At 38.9% G+C, this 16,824-nt stretch overlaps 1 pseudogene across 1 annotated transcript in view; it reads right to left on the reverse strand.

The window, feature by feature from the left end:
* The window catches only part of LOC146450117 (von Willebrand factor D and EGF domain-containing protein-like), a 20,781-nt pseudogene extending 9,037 nt beyond the window's left edge, over window positions 1-11,744 (reverse strand). The window contains exon 1 of the transcript XR_014860392.1: window positions 11,138-11,744. The product of XR_014860392.1 is annotated as a von Willebrand factor D and EGF domain-containing protein-like (transcript). The remainder of the gene's footprint in view (window positions 1-11,137) is intronic.
* Between the last annotated feature and the right edge of the window lie 5,080 nt (window positions 11,745-16,824).

The raw sequence follows: 16,824 nt of genomic DNA on the forward strand, positions 1-16,824 counted from the left end.
ATCTTTGAACGATACATAGAGCCGAGTATCATCAGCATAGAAACGATAGCCGAATCCATGACTTCGTATTATCTCAGCAAGTGGTGCGGTGAACAATAGGTGCAATCAGGAGCTCAAGGGATCAACAGGGGTCATGAGCTCCTGGTACAATATGGGACGTACAACAGAGCCCTGCAAAACACCCACAGTCAGATCCCGATCCTACGATTCTCTATCATTGATTTCAATACATTGAGATCGGCCCGAGTTCTCCAAATGCGAGATTGGCAAAGAATGGTTCATTGTGTCAAATGCCGCAGACAAGTCTAGTAACAATAGCAACACATTTTCCCCCTGTCCCTATCAATTTTGAAAGAAACTCAAAATTGGACACCGGGCAGAAGTAAGCTGTTCAGGCCCGCAAATGATCCCCGGACCGGAAATGATCCCCAGATTGAACCGCAAACGATCCTCGGACGGGAAATGATCCCCAGATTGGACCGCAAATGATCCCCAATCGCCTCATCATAAATATAGAATGGAATGGACTCAAATTTGGACAGTGGATTTCAACTTTACAGAATTCATTTTTTTTTACAACACCAGTCGTTATATTTAAACTATCTGCATGTAAATTTTATAACTTAAAAAATTATAATATAGCAGCACAGTACAACAGAACAAATTACCTGATAAACTGTAACATGCATGTATATGATTTACTTATACCATTACAATGCCCAAAATGTGCAAGAATTGTACGAAACTCTTCCACATGAAAAAATTAAAGAGCGGGTCAGTTAAGACCTTCGCTAGATTTTTTTTTCGAAAAAGGAAGGAGATCGGTCAATGCACTTCAGATGGCGGTCAAATCTCCCCCACTATCATCGCCTTTGTTCTTAATCGGATCTTAGTCTTAAGCTTAAGTACCTTTTAGCCTCGCTCGTCCAATACGTTATCGTGTAATATGTTGATTTTGTCTTTCGTTTTCGTTTTGCCGCTGATTGGACTCCCAGTCTTTCTTTTTTTTTTTTTTTTACAAAACACACTGTCGTCGGCATAGACCTGCAGAAGACCATTGTCCCCCTCATAGACGCCTTAGGAATGGCTGTCATTTTTTTCCGCATTTTAGGCAAATTTGATCTTCAGTAATTCGCCCTTCTCCATACTTGAATTTTAATTATTCGAGCACATCTGTTATTTTTGCGTCCATTTGCTGAAGGCTATGGAAGTTGCTTTGATGAGCTTCATGGCTCACCAAAGGAATGCTGTCGAAATCGGCTCCTTCTTGTCTATGGTTACTTGGGTAGATTATAGATAAGCCTTCTTTTTAGCTAGACACTGTTGCAACCGGAATATCGAAAATGTTCACCGGACCTGATAAGGCAACATAATCGCCTCACGCGCGGGTAATGGAAATCCGTCGAAGGTGCGTCTTCCACCCACTACGATTCACGAATTCTCTAAGGTGAATGCGTTCGGGATGGGAGTGGCTGGGTTACTTCGGGGAAAGCTCACTGCATCAGTGCGTGCGAAATTGTGGTACTCTCTGAAGAGCCTTTCCCATTCGAGTAAGTTGGCCTGTTCCAGTTAAGTATTTTTGAGTTGCACTGTCAAAATTTGTGTCGTATTGTTCGCGCTATTCGAAAACTGATGACGAATTTCGTACAATTCGTGCACATTTTAGGCGTTGTAATGGTGTACGTAAATTATGTACACAGGCATGTATGTTCCAGTTTATAACTAAATTGTTCTGTTGCACTGAGCTGCTACATTATAATTTTTAAAGTGGTGAAATTCGCATGCAGATAGTTTAATATAACTGACTAAAATTTTTAAACATAACGAATGGTGTTATTAAGAAAAAAAATTGTTGTGTATAAAGTTGAAATCCACTTTTCAAACTTGAGTCCATTCCATTCTATATTTATGATAAGGCGATCGGGGATCATTTGCGATCCAATCTGGGGATCATTTCCCGTCCGGGGATCATTTGCGGTTCAATTTGGGGATCATTTCCGGTCCGGGGATCATTTGCGGGCCTGTACAAAGCTTATTGCTCACAATCAACATACGGTTTCTTTAGTATAGCCGCCGCAAAGAAGCGAGATTCGAGGAAACGGTTGGGGACCGTTCCAAGAGTAAAAAGCTTTGGCTAAAGTAATCATTGCGGATTGAAGCATCGGTAAGTAAATAAATAAAAGCCCTCGCAGCCCGGATGTATCCAGCAGACAGAGTTCCGAGACTTCCTAATACGCTTCATCGGGCAAAACTCCAGGTTCGACCAGTCCTTCAAACTTCTGACTATCTTTTTCCATAGCACGGAGAATAATCAAGATGGTGTTCCAATGATGATTCAATCGAAGACCTTGAATGTTGTTTAGGTTTCGGCGGGAACCAGAACGATGAAACGATTACAATCCCGAGTGTGTGTTATAGATATGCGATTAAATATGCGAAAACTCACAAACAGCACAAATGATCCATTATATAAAACAACTGATTATCTGAGAACGTGTTGACGGTGAATAAAGACCCAAATTGGCAGTGTATTGGGCGGGATGTAGAAGATTTGAAATTCGATTCCACCAAAAATGGCGCATATTGTCTTCGAGGGGCGCAAAGTATAGTTGGTGACCACGGTCCTTTAAGGTTACTTCACTGAACAAGGAAGTTTACGGAGATACGACGACGACGGCAACGAGAACGTCATCAAGCAACTCTGCATGACTGTTATTTACATTTCTTCGCCGGCCGCCCTCGGTGGAATAACCACGTAGTCTTGCGAACAACGAGAACATATATTTTCAAGTGACGTTTTCGTTGGCGTTGCGTCCTGGTTGCTTAAGAGCAGCTGCCTTTAAGAATCGAAAATTCGCCGTTGACGGCGAATTTTCGAATCGCTCATATTCGGTCCAAAAATACCCTTTGGTGGACTATTTTCAAAAATTTACCGTAAAAGTTGCAGCGACTGTTTAATTTTGGTCAAAGTGCGGTCAACTGAAGGTTCAAAATAAAGCGGAGAACGAAGCAGTGCCAAATGCCTAAAATAACTTCAGTTGAAGTCAAACTTTACAAAACTGAACTATGAACTGCTATGCTTGTTTATTGTCCACTGCTAAACATTTTCTATTTTCCTATTTAATTCTTTTTCTCTTTGTTTAATGAATCATTTCTATTTTGTGCTGTTAATTTTCTGTTCCTTTTAAGCGTGTAAACAACTATCAATGCAACCCACCTCGAATAGCCCTTGCTAATTGTTGCTATATAATATTGTAATTAGTCTTCTCTTATAATAAATTGTTGTTGCTGTTGTTGTTTTTTATCCATTCATTTTGTGATTCTAGCGGACACTTTAAAACCACCTTTGAAGAGCGCTTAAATAGTGGAGAAATATAGGTAATCTTTAACGGCACAAAAGTGCTCCTTGTACCTCAGTTTTCGATTATTTTACTTTACAGCCTTAACTTATAGCTATTAAAAATTGACCATGCCACGTTTCAAGCTCGGACTCGCAACGCTTCCCTCTGAGAAAATCGGAGAACATTTGTAATGTGTTTGGCTCAAATGACATAAGATTTATCGACTAAATGGAAGCTAATTAACACCAATTATTTCCAAAAAAAAACTTCATTTCTGTTAATTTGTACTTTGACCCTGAAGAAATGTCCACTATCATGCAAACAACGGTGACAAAGGTGTTATGGCCTCTCCAAAGTTTTCATTTCAAATGAAAATCCGTGCTTTTTACGGCAGTATTAAACCTTTTGTAAGAGTTGTCGATTTGCACTTTTGACAGATCAAATCTAAGAGATGTCATGAATCCATAGCTGCTTGGTTCTCTAAAAAAAATGCTGGATTCTTTAAGTTAGCGGAACAATGGAATATTTTTTTTTTTACGAATAAGGAGTTTAAAAACTGTAAGATCGACTTGAAATCGATTTCAGCCATGAACCAATTAACGAGATATTCTTGCGTTGAATGGCAATGTAACCAGGCTGGATTCGTTGACTTCTCAGTTGGGATGCCAGGATGTAAAAAAAAAAAAAAAAAAGATTTGCTCATGTTGTTTTCAAATAATTAAAATGATAAAATGACAGAGTTACGTCGTAATTGCAATTAAAAAACACAGATTCCATTAAATAATTAAGAAACGAGAGGTAAACTTGTCCGATCGCTAACAACTGCAGCAGATTTAGCGCTTAAATTAAGCTTAAATTGCGAAATCGCGCCCATTGAAACACATCGCCCGATAAAAATGGGGTACCATGATGCTTTGCGAGCATTAAAAAGCGTGCCGCTGCTAGCGGTATCTTTTGTCTCGCAGCATGAATCCTCAAGAGTGTTCGTTTATTTGTTTGCACAAGAAGAAGGAGTTTACGTAAGGAAACGGTAGCAGCGCCCCTTGAAAGGAACGTATAAAAGTTTTAACATCGAATGTGGTTGATTTAGGATCATTTCATTCAAAATTTTCGCTTGGAATCACAGTATATTGCCGTAAAAACACGCTTCGTTGATTGAAAATTAAATTTCGCCGTGCCGCTCGATTATGCAAATTACTTTCAATTCACTGGAGACTGTGATTATCTGTTTTCCTCCTTTTTTTATCGCAACGATAGCATACATAATGCCCATCCTTATTAAAACCGTCGTTTGTCATCGAATAACCTAAAAATCATCACTTCCTTGATAGCGCAGGACAATTTTTTTATTTATTTTAGTTTAGTCACGCAACTTCTGCTGATAAACTTCGCCTTTCGTTCTTTTGTGTTGCGTAATTTTTCTATTATGTTTCAATGAATAAATGCGTTTCGCGAATTGTCACTTTAACAATACCATACACAAAAGACTGCTGTGATTGACGTCCAAAATGAAGCTCATTTGCATTTTACGAGCGACGTGTTTCAATGGGCGCGATTTCGTAATGTCGTTTCAAGTCGTCACAAAAAATAAGCACATACCCAAAACTATGCATGAATCCACTTTTCATTCTACACCACTGAAACTATAGAACTGTTATAAGCATCAGACGCAAATCGAATCCACATTATTTTGCTTCATACTCAGTATCATCTGCTTTCTTTATCTTCGGGTTGAAGGTTGAAAATTGTTGCTCGATTTGCGGCAAAAGAGAAACCGTGAGATTCGCGTTTATGTTTTCTCGAAAAATGAGTACATAGACAAGAACAGTGCAAAATAATTGTGGCCTTTGATGCTAATGGAAACTACTAAATGTTTGTGAGAAATCAAAGACATTGAACCAGAAATGTAGGATAAACATAGTCACGTGGTCATTTCTGCCATTTGCTGATAGCCGCAATCGAAATTCTAATCTCTCGATGTCACGCAACACCACGCCATCGGGTTACGTACCGGCATTTTTTCTAAACCATACTTATTCATTTAATTACTTCAACCTTAGTAACATCTAAAATTGCGGAACAGAGGTTTCGCTGTTCTTTTAGGGAATGGCCACCCTTTGCATATGCCATAGTTCATTGCTTAATATATAATGGAATGCTCACGGGTCTTATGGTTTACTTCCGGCACGTGCACTTGAGAGTAACGTCCTCTAGAAGAGCCAGGTTTGGGAGAGGAATATCTAGGCCCAAGTCTTCGCACACGCTGCAACGGATGCCAAAGTAGGCCTTATGGCGTGGGCAAATGTTTAAGATATGATGCCTTTCTTTCGCTGTTAAAATACCCGAAAGCATCTTTGGCAACTCCAGCTAACCGCAACTTTGTGCCTTGGGATACCTTTCGTTCAATCCTTTAGTGCGACACATTCAAAATGACGAGGGTAATCCCCAAACTGTCCGCAAGGAGTAGTCTGACTGAGTAGCATACTATAGCTACAGAGAGCCATTACTCACACATTACTTTGAAGACGCCGGGGAATCACTCTGGAATTTTTGTGGGCCTCGGTTGATTTCCTTCGAAAAAAACCGGTTGAAAAAGTGCTAATTAAACCATGTAAATAGGCACCCCATGATGTTCTGGAAAACAGTTTTAGAAACTGACAGGCGTTTAGGTTCAACAACAACAACAACAACAACAACAACAAGCTTTATTACCAAATTTAATTAATTAATTAATTAATTAATAATCTGGAGTGTTTGGACAATGACGTAAGTGTTCTTGGAATGTTCAAGATGAATTGATTAGGAGATCTGCCGGCAATTTTCGATGTCCAGTTTTCGTCAATTGTGGGAGCATCAGTATGAAAACGTAGTATAGGTCATATCTGCAGCTACTCGGTTTGTGAATTCTGAAACTGTTTCTGGTATAATTGGGTCGAGCTTGGGTTTGCGTGACATGTCAGAAGTTTTGAAAGATCTTTGAACGGATGCTCAATGGCCCTGGACCCGTGTGCTGTGAGAAAATGGATTCAGTTAACCTTTGCTGATTAAGCAAATGTATTGTATTTGTAAAAACTTAGTGGTGCAGCATTAAAGGCGAAGAACAGAACAGAACCGGTATGTTTTATTTAACTCTTTCAAACATTATAATAACCAATATATAATCAGTTCTGTGTATTTGCTTTGCTTTCTACTCGTGGACTGAATTAATCAGTTTTGAAATTGCCACATATATCATAAAACTGGCATTTCTTTTTTACACGGAATGCCCGCAGGGCATGACGTGTCTAGGTTTCGGTCGGGTATCTTTTTTTTTTCTTTTTCTTCATCGTAGTCACAAATGTGCACATTAATTACGCGGGATGCCCTGAGGGGGCATACCGTGTCTAAAAACGGGACGATTTCTTTTTCCTCGTAGCCACAAATCTGTATATTAATTCATTCATTAAACCCTCCCCTCTCCTACTCGGGATGTATTGTTCTGATTGTCTTCAACAACAGCAGGCCAATCAAAATCCATTATCGCGAGGGAGGGGACCCACTCACCCCTACCTGTGTGAGGTCAACGCATCATTTGATATATTTATTAAAAACGGATTAAATTTGTGGCGCCATATTGTTAACATGTTGTGGACTCAAGTGTGCCGTTTTCAAACGGAAATTTCACCATTTTGAAGCGGTAAATCGAAAGAATAACTTCTAAGCAGCACTCGACATCTAAAACGGTGGAAATTGGAGAGTTCCTGGCGAAGGAATCGTGCTTTCTTTGACAGTCTTAGACCACGATTGCAGACAGAAAAGAGGTCATTGAGAAGCTTACGTTATCGCAATGGAATTCCCGCAATTTCCCTTGAAACCCTGAGTAGCGTAACACAAGGGAAACAACATAACGCGATCTTCGTGACTCAAACTATTCCAGTAACAAGGATTGTTTTATAAATCTGCGAAACATACAGTTGGAATAAATGAATCAGCCACAGCATCACGCGTAATGCCAGTATAGTAGGCATCTTGTTTATGCATTAAACTCTGTCCTCCCCTAGTAAGGATATATTGTTCTGATTGTCTTCAACAGAAGCGGCCCAATCAAAATCTATTTTTCAGGCACATATCACGAGAGAGGGGACCCACTCATCACTTCCTGTGTGACGTCAAATCATAATTTGATTTATACATTAAATTTCTTCCCTCTCCCAGAAGGGATCTATTGTTTTGATTGTCTTGAACAAAAGCGGCCCAATCAAAATCTATTATCGGCGCGTATGTCACGAGGGAGGGGACCCACTCATCTCTACCTGTGTGACGTCAAAGCAAGTCATCATTTCGAAAAGTTGTTTTTGTTCAATGGCGGCCACATGTATGAATTTAAGACTTTGATCTGCCGTTTTCGGAGAGAAAACAAACCTTTTTCAAGCGGTAAATCGAAATAATAACTTCTAGGTAGTACTCGACAGTTGAAACGGTGGAAATTGGGAGAGTACACAGCAAAGAAACTCCGCTTTAAAAAAACAGATCGAATGATCAACGCGAAGGATTAGAGCTAGAGGAGGCCAGACCAGTTCAGCGGGGTCATGACGTTATTGCATAGTTATTTCTGGTATGATTCCTAGTAACACAACGATAAGTATCACGCAATATATCTGAATAAAACCATTCAGACAATTATTTCAATTGCCAAGGGAGGATAGTTTTTAAATATCTGCGAAACATACAATGGGGAATAATTGGGGCTACATTAAGCATTCTGTGTAATGCCATTAGAGGGGCATCTTGTTTCTTTAGATTTTTCTCCATGAACAAATAAATCTCTTGACATCCTGACCTCTTGAGGAAGCGGCAAATACAGTCGAACTTACCACCCTCGGGGAATTGCTTAGTGGCCGCTTAATAGAGGTTGCCCGCTCAATAGAGGAAATAAACACGAGGCATGGTAGAATCACTTTATTAAGTATAACTACAAATCGTAAAGTGTCAAGTTTCAAGACACAAAATAGCCCACAACGTTAACGAAAACAAGATTTCGTACAGTATACAATTATCAAACAACTGTAATTTGTCTAAACACGAAGAACAGTAACTCTTTGAGGCCTAATTGAACTTGCTTGTTACGGGAAACTGTGGTCGACGTTAAATTTTACGTTTCCCGCACCGTATTTTGTTTTCCATAAACTGTCGAAAATTGAATAAGCAATAAAATGTTACGTTGACAATTGAGCCAAAGAAAGGTTGTTCAAACAAGAAAAATACGGAACCATGTGATAGCCACAAGTGTTTTCTTTTTGTTTTTTTGTTTTGTTTTGTTTTGTTTTTTTTTATAAAAAGGACCAAGACATTTTGAAAAATAACAACTGTTCATATGGTCAAAAGCACACGTGCATGGACAAGATTGAGGACTTAACGTAACCACGACGGCAACGCCAACGAAAACGTCACTTGAAAATACAAGTTCGTGTTACTTTTTTGTACTACTTTGCGCAAGTTCCAATACGTTCAACTTCTACAATGTGGCCGAACTATCGATCCAGTAATAGAACTGATGGGAACGGTCTTCAAGCGATGAGTTAGCACACGCTCTCCATAAAGCCTTGAATTTGGGCATTTCACGTTGTTGTTTGGCCGAAGAAGGCGACGAAATGTATCAAAATTTGCAATGCACGTGCACAGCAATGTTTAGTTCATGAAGCCTTTTCTTTATTGACGTTTTCGTTGCCGTCGGCGTCGTGTTTGCGTAAAGTCCCTATTGTCATTACTGCTAGTTAGTGCCACGTTGTGACTTCAGTACTTTGAAAAAAAAATGTTGTAACAATGTGTTTATAAGTATCTTTTTTATTTTATCGCTCTCAGCTAAGTAAGAAAGCGAAACTGAATTTCCAATGATAATCACTTGTCGGGACGCCAGGAAAGTGGCCTCGGCCGCTTAATGGAGGTGGTCGTTTAATAGAGGTTTCAAATGCAGTGTGTAACAAAGATATTGTTGGGACTCTGGCAACTGGCCGCTGAATAGAGATTGGCCGCTTAATATGAGGCCTCTTAATAGAGGTTCGATTGTATTGTTTGTTTATTTGAAATTCACAGTACGTTTCAAATTACATGCGTACGACTTCAAGCGCTTGTATAATAAATGCTCACAGGTACTTTCAGCTTGGTCAAGTAAAATACACGATTTAAGATGTTTCTCTAAATCTTTAAATCCGCTTACAATTCATAACATTTTGTTGCCTTTCAAAATAAAGGCCGATTTAGACGGTGCATTACTTTTGCTCACCGGGCTGTCGCATGCGATTTCAAGAGCGCGCGCTACTTGCATCATGCACAAAATCACACACAACTCTCGTCATTCAACATTGCCTATGCTAACGATTGTCGCAGGGTATAAAAACATGTTGTAAACGACATTTCTTGTGACGTACACGACAGTCGTAAGCGAGTTGTAGGTTTGATTTACACGAAACTGTTTGCAATAAGTCTGTCGTAGGCCAGTTTGCAATTAGCAAAGTCGACAAGGTGAATACTAACCATGGTAACAGTGGCGAGATTTCCAGCTACAATGTGCTTTTCCTAGGGTAACAAAAACCTCAGGGTATATTTTTTTACGCGATAAAAAAAGGTTTTTAAGGTCGAGTTACAAATTAACAAGACTGAAATTTATGTTTGGAAATAGTTCTAATTGGAGTTAATTAGCTTCCATTTTGTCGATAAATCTTGCGTTATTTGAGCCGAACATATTGCAAAAGTTCTCCGATTTTCTCAGAGGGAAGCGTTTCGAGTCCGAGCTTGAGACTTGGCTTGGTAAATGTTTAATACCTATAAGTTGAGGCTGTAAAGTAAAATTGTCGAAACTACGAAGGTACCAGGTGCACTTTTGTGCCGCTACATATTACCTTTTTATCGCCGCTATTTTTAGCGCCCTTAAAAGGTGGTTTTAAAGTGTCCGCTAGAATCACAAAATAGACAGATCTGAAAATGATAGTAGTAGACAATAAACTGACACGAATAATAGTTCATAGCTTGTGTAAAGTTTGACTTCAGCTGAAGTTTCAAGCATTTCGCAGTGCTTTGTTCTCGCACCTTATTTTGAACCTTCAGTTGGCCGAAAAAACGCATTTGACCGTATTTTCAAATTTTTCTTAACATTTAAAAAGTCGCTGGAACTTTTAAATAGGATTTTTTAAAATAGTTCACTATAGTTCACTATTCTCGATCCTTAAAGGCATGCCTAGCTGCTCGTTGCGTTACAAAATGATGACACCCAAATTTAACGCAACTGAGAGTCTTTACTCTCGGCAACTCTTATTTTCTTTAGCCCTAGTTTATTCCTCAAAATTTTTTGCGAGTAATTAATAGTTTTATAAAAATATTATCTGACTTAATGGCTTATTTCGCATATTTACGTCACACTTGCTTCTCCCAGGACAGAAATAATTGCATTCCACTGTAACGAATTAAGTAGAAAATTTGAGCTTACATTTAATTTTGCCTAAGAAAAATCGAGATTTCATTTGCAACCTCCGAATACCATTTGCAAACTATTAGCAAATCATAAACACGTGCTTAATTCAAGAGGTACAACTGGATATGAAAAAAGAAGGAGGAGAAGAAGAAGGAGAAGAAGAAGAAGAAGAAGAAGAAGAAGAAGAAGAAGAAGAAGAAGAAGAAGAAGAAGAAGAAGAAGAAGAAGAAGAAGAAGAAGAAGAAGAAGAAGAAGAAGAAGAAGAAGAAGAAGAAGAAGAAGAAGAAGAAAACCAATAGTGGTTACATGATACCAAAACAAGGTACTTCTTAATAACAGACTTTCTTACCAGCACAGTATGCGGTGTAGCAAATGGACGTCGGTTGAAGAAAGTAAAGGAAAAAACGCCCGGCACAGTTCTTGATCGAGACATAGAAGGAGAAGAAGCATCCCCGTCTTCTTTCAAAGAGATTCACACAGGCCTTGACGCGAGCCACAGGGTTGTCGGGACCAGGGTGCGTGCATTGGAGCCATGGTGCCGCAACGGTTCATGCTCACTCTCTGGGTCGGCATCTGTCCTCCAACAAAGCTCTTAAAACGGTACCATCCTTGAGGAAGATTTTTGTCACACAACGGAGTTTGACCCCATTTCCACTGACTCCTTACGCTTCGCCGAGAATTATCTATCTCTTTGTGATTCTCCCTCCGGCAACAGTTGTTACACGTGGCAATTGGTTGACCGGACGATGCATTTAAGAAGGCGACAAAGAGAAAAAGGCCTTTCAAAGGAAAAAGACCGAGAAGCATCTTTGAGAGAAATACTACCACTTTTGGCCTTTCTTCGTGTGATCTAAGCTTTTTGTAGCAAATTACAACTTCTTCTTCAGCTGTTTTTGCTTTAGTCGCAGCAAACAAAACTGAGAAATAGAAATACCGCAAAACAACGGGAACATCAACCAAACGTGCAGAAAAGGAATATGTACCCGAGAAAAAGAAATACCACAAGACAATCGAAACATCACCAAAACGTGCAAACAAACAAACAACAACAAAAAAAAAAAGCACAAAAAGCGGATATGAAACTGTAGATGATGAAATACCACAACACAAAGGGATTATCACCAAAACGTGCATAATAGGGATATGTAACTGATATGATAAAATACCACTCTTACACAACGGGAACATGACCAAAACATGCAAACAAAATGGGGAGGGGATGCTGAATTGAGAAATAGATATACATGAATACCAACGGAGACATTTCCAAATTTTGAAGAAAAAAAATAATAATCAGGGATGAAAACGTCAATGCATCGCGCTGAACGATTTTCAGCTGCCTTCCCGATAGGATTAAGGTCCTGGAAAGCGACCGTAAGATTAAACTTCAGAGGGTGCGTCGAGAATCCCCAGTTCGAGACTTTGGCCTCGTAATCCTCAACTTTAGTGAAGTATTTTTGTTATTAGAGGGCTATATGTCGGAGTCACATGACTCTCGTGAAGCACGTAAAAAAAAAAAAGAGTTGAATAAATTTCCGGCTTATGCTGTATGTGATACCCAAAAGTAAAACAAAAGGGCGATTGTAGGTCAATTGCCAGCAAGCAAACTGATTTAAGTCCAAATTATACATGTATGGTGTTTTTTTGGCCCTTGATATGCTTTCAAATGCTACATTTTGTAACCATAGTCACGAGGATTTGCTTAACGAGGACAATCCAAATTATCGACTGAAATACAAACTATAACACGCCGTGAATATTACAAAGTTTTCTATGTTGCACAGCTGATAAGCCGAACTAAGTAAGTCAAAAACTAGCGAGAGTCCGTAATAGCGGAAATTTATTTCAGTCAAACGTCTGTAATTTATTTTTGCTGGGGATTTAGCTGCTGTGCGTATTATCGGGGTGTCCGTGATAGCGAGGTGTACTCAAGGCGAATATTGACTGTATACCAAATAACCAAAACTTTGTTGTGATAAAGCGAGTTTGCCAGGTCAGATTTCATTGCTCAAAACTAACGTATATTCAAGGCCCAAACACGACGGGAACATCTTCTAAACGTGCAGAAAGAGATATCTGACTGAGAAATAGATATACCCAGTAACCCAAAAGCGACATCGCAAAAACGTGCAGAGGAGGCGCACTATGTGCCTGAGGAACAAATATAGCGCAAAACTATACGGCAACATAGCCCAAATGTCTGGGTTGAAGTACCGCAAATACGACGGGCAAATGGCCAAAACGTGCAAGAAAAAAAAAAAAAAAAAAAAAAAGGAGGGTATATGTACCCAAAACAATAAACATACCACGGAGCACAACACGTAGATCGCTAAAACGTGCCAAAAACAAACATTAAAAAAAGTATATTTTCGTAACTGACTAACTAAGTAATTGATATATTGGAATACAACGGGAGCATTTCCAAAGTGTCAAAACAAAAATCCAGAGATTGAAACATCAACGTATTGCATTGAAGGAAGAAAAAGGGTCAATTAGCGCGCCAATCTAATTTATGCCAGAGTTGTGTGTTGAGAATCCAGAGTTTGTCACTTTTTTCTGAACAATACACGCCTACAACTTTTTTGCTGGAGTCATGGCATCATTTACAATTTTAGAGCGTTAATATATAAATACTTTTTACTGAATTTAAATAGTTTCCGGCTTTAGTTGTATGTGATACCCAGATGTAAAACAGAATTTCTAGTTCATTCGCAAGCACACTGAATTTAAATTTAAGACCCAATCGTACACGTATGATACCGTCCTTAGCCCTTGATGTGTTTTCAAATTTATTGCAAAATGTATCGAAGTTTGGTACTTTAAAGCTAAAAACAACAAAATAATAAAGGGGTTAAAAGCAATACACATATGTCATGGTATGTCACCTTGAGAGTGGGCACTTACGGACTGACTAAGACAAAGAAGCAGGCTTTGGATATTAACAAACGTTTGAATGTTTCACAGCATAATTGATTACTTGAATCCTCGATAAATCATACGTTAGTCAATATTCTTGTCGGTAGCTGTAACAAATGCTGATTTGGGTGCGTTCTCCAAAAAAAAGCGAAAACCAAAGACATTGCATGGCAAAACTATAACAGTTACTGAAAAAGAAAACGACAAAGTAAAACACACCAATTTTTTTAGGCAAAACATCGATGATAAACTTTCATGGAAATATCACATTAATCAGATATCATCTAAAATGGCTGTAATAAGTTAGGGCATTATGTATGTATTAAAATACGATACTAGCTATGGTATATCCATACTTATTATATTGTAATGTAATATGAACCAGTACATATTCTACTGGACTTCAGCCTATCTTTTTGATACAAAAAACAAAACAAAGCTAAACAAAAAGATTGCAAGGATTATGACTTTTTCTAAGCATAGTAATGAATCAAAACACATACTTTAAAGCTCTTTAAATGTTCTCTTACTTCTGTGAAACAGTACCTGCAACTTTTAGCAATTATTTCACAAGGAATGTATATTTGCATAATTTCAATACCCGATCAGCTTTTGGACGAATTTTTTCCTTTTTTCTTTTTTCTTTTTTTTCGTTTGTGTTATAATTTTGGAGAGAATTTTGTTTATTCAAAATCGCCCAAGATGCGCAAAAAAATAAAAACAATACGCAAAAATTTATTAAGGTTCAAGACTTCAGAAAAAAACAAATCCGAGAAAAACATACGGCTGCACCGCTACTCGAATAGGTATCTATTGACACATGTCATTCATTAATATCCACGTGGAACTTCATTCAAGAAAAAAAAAAAAAAAAAGAAGAACAGCACTTCGATCTCCGTGTGTTGGCGTCAAGAATGGAGAGTAAATAGCGCAATTTTAACAGGTTTGGTCTTTAGTGAATCAGAGTTATTAGAACTCTGTCAGTTGGCTGACTGCTACATGTGGTTGTCCTTTCCCTTAAACAAGTCTTTCTTCAAAACTCGCCACTGGAGTGGCAGAGGCTGGTTTCGAGATAGCATTCGACCCACCAGCTGACGGCAAATTCTTCTGTTACGCTGCTTCTTTTCAAATTGGATTTAGTGCGACAATATTGACTTCGCCCATCTTTGAGTACTGTACAGGCCTGCAAATGATCCCGGCCCGCAAGTGATCCCCGGACCGGAAGTGATCCCCAAATTGAACCGCAGATGATGGCGGTCAAATCTCGCCCACTATCGTCGCCTTTGTTCTTAATCGGATCTTAGTCTTAAGCATAGCTTTTTAGCCTCGGTCGTCCAATACGTTATCGTGTAATATGTTGATTTTGTCTTTCGTTTTCGTTTTGCCGCTGATTGGACTCCCAGTCTTCCTTTAATATTTGAGGCGCATTGACCGATTCTCCTTCCTTTTTCGAAAAACAAAAAACAAAACAAAAAAAAATCTAGCGAAAGTCTTGACTGACCCGCTCTTTATTTTTTTTTTAATTTGGAAGAGTTTCGTACAATTCTTGCACATTTTTGGCATTGTAATGCTACAAGTAAATCATATACATGCATGTTACAATTTATAGGTAAATTGTTCTGTTGTACTGTGCTGCTATATTATAATTTTTAAAGATGTGAAATTTGCATGCAGATAGTTTAATTATAACGATTAGTGTTATTAAGATAAAAAAAATTGTTGTGTATAAAGTTGATATCCACTGTCCAAATTTGAGTCCATTCCATTCGATATTTATGGTGAGGCGATCGGGGATCATTTGCGGTCCAATCTGGCAATGAGACTCCGAGGAGCGATCGTACGTCCAAATATGCCTCCCCTGGGGTCCGCAACGGAGCATGATGACGTCATACGACAGCTGAACATGATGGAAGCGGTTGTCATGTTCCCGTTCCCCCCTGTGGGTTAGGGGGAGGAGACGGCTGACATTTCAGACTAGCAAGATTGGGATGACACTGACAATCAGTCCTGATGTGCTTTGCGTTGTCCCACTGTAAGAATTAAATATTGCGATGTTATTCATCTTGTTCCTATGCTCTTGCTCTTCTTCTTATGTGAATGTAAATACAACAAATAAAAATTCTTAACATTTATACTGTGGCTCGCATGGCTCGCTGACTCGCAAATTTTTATCACTTGCCAAATTTGGCGCACTTTTTTAATAGAGAATTTCGTGATCCGGTAAAACACTTCAAATTTAGAACTTTTGATTGAGGAAGTATCGCTCTAAAACCAGGTTTGAAAACGAATAGCTTCGGCCTATTTCCAGCGCCGAGCCTTAACGCTCTCAAAATCACGAAAATCGCAATATCAACGTGGAAACAAACTGCACATGACTACAACCAAACTAAAGCCCCGTATTCACGAGCAATTTTTATGTGGCAACTGTATGTGGCAATTTTTATTTGCCCGTGTAGATAGCTCGGCATTCGGCTGTAAACCACCAGTGAAAGGTCATGTTTCGCTAACTGCGATAAGGTATTTGTATTGTCTAAATAAGATATTTGGTTGTTGGCTTTCATTATCTTATAGCCATCTTGATGTGTGAAGTCAACAAGATAAATTATCATCGCTTATTGCGATGGAGCGACAATCAACTCAAATAACTTACCATCGGACCACTTCTTTTCGACTTGGAGATCCTTTAAAATTGAGATGAGTTTCACGGTATGTTGCGACCGCGTTATCGGCTTTTGGTTCATCATCCACCGGTGGTTTCTTCGAGGCAAAGTGCAAGAAGAAACCTGCTAATAAGGTTGCTAGTTACTTCAGCACACATCGATCATTGATTTTGAACTGGATCATTTGTGACAGCAATGCATGGTAAAAAGTTAAATAATGGTTTGTTCCCGACAATGTAGTCACTTAAGTTGTAGATCGCGACGTTTCGACGGCTTACTGCTAGTCTTCATCTGGCAATGAGGTCGACTGATCACGCTTCAGTATTTATGTCACAAAGGTCTGATCCTGCAAGTATTGAATACAGGGTCTGCTTTACTTCCCGTTTGCTGTCAAATAGGACTTCTGAACTAGAACCGGTCTCTTCGTGACGCAGTTGACTTGAGTATCCATACTATATCT

Source organism: Pavona decussata, unplaced genomic scaffold, assembly GCF_977016875.1.
Source record: "Pavona decussata unplaced genomic scaffold, jaPavDecu1.1 SCAFFOLD_509, whole genome shotgun sequence".
In the NCBI taxonomy this organism is placed as follows: domain Eukaryota; kingdom Metazoa; phylum Cnidaria; class Anthozoa; order Scleractinia; family Agariciidae; genus Pavona; species Pavona decussata.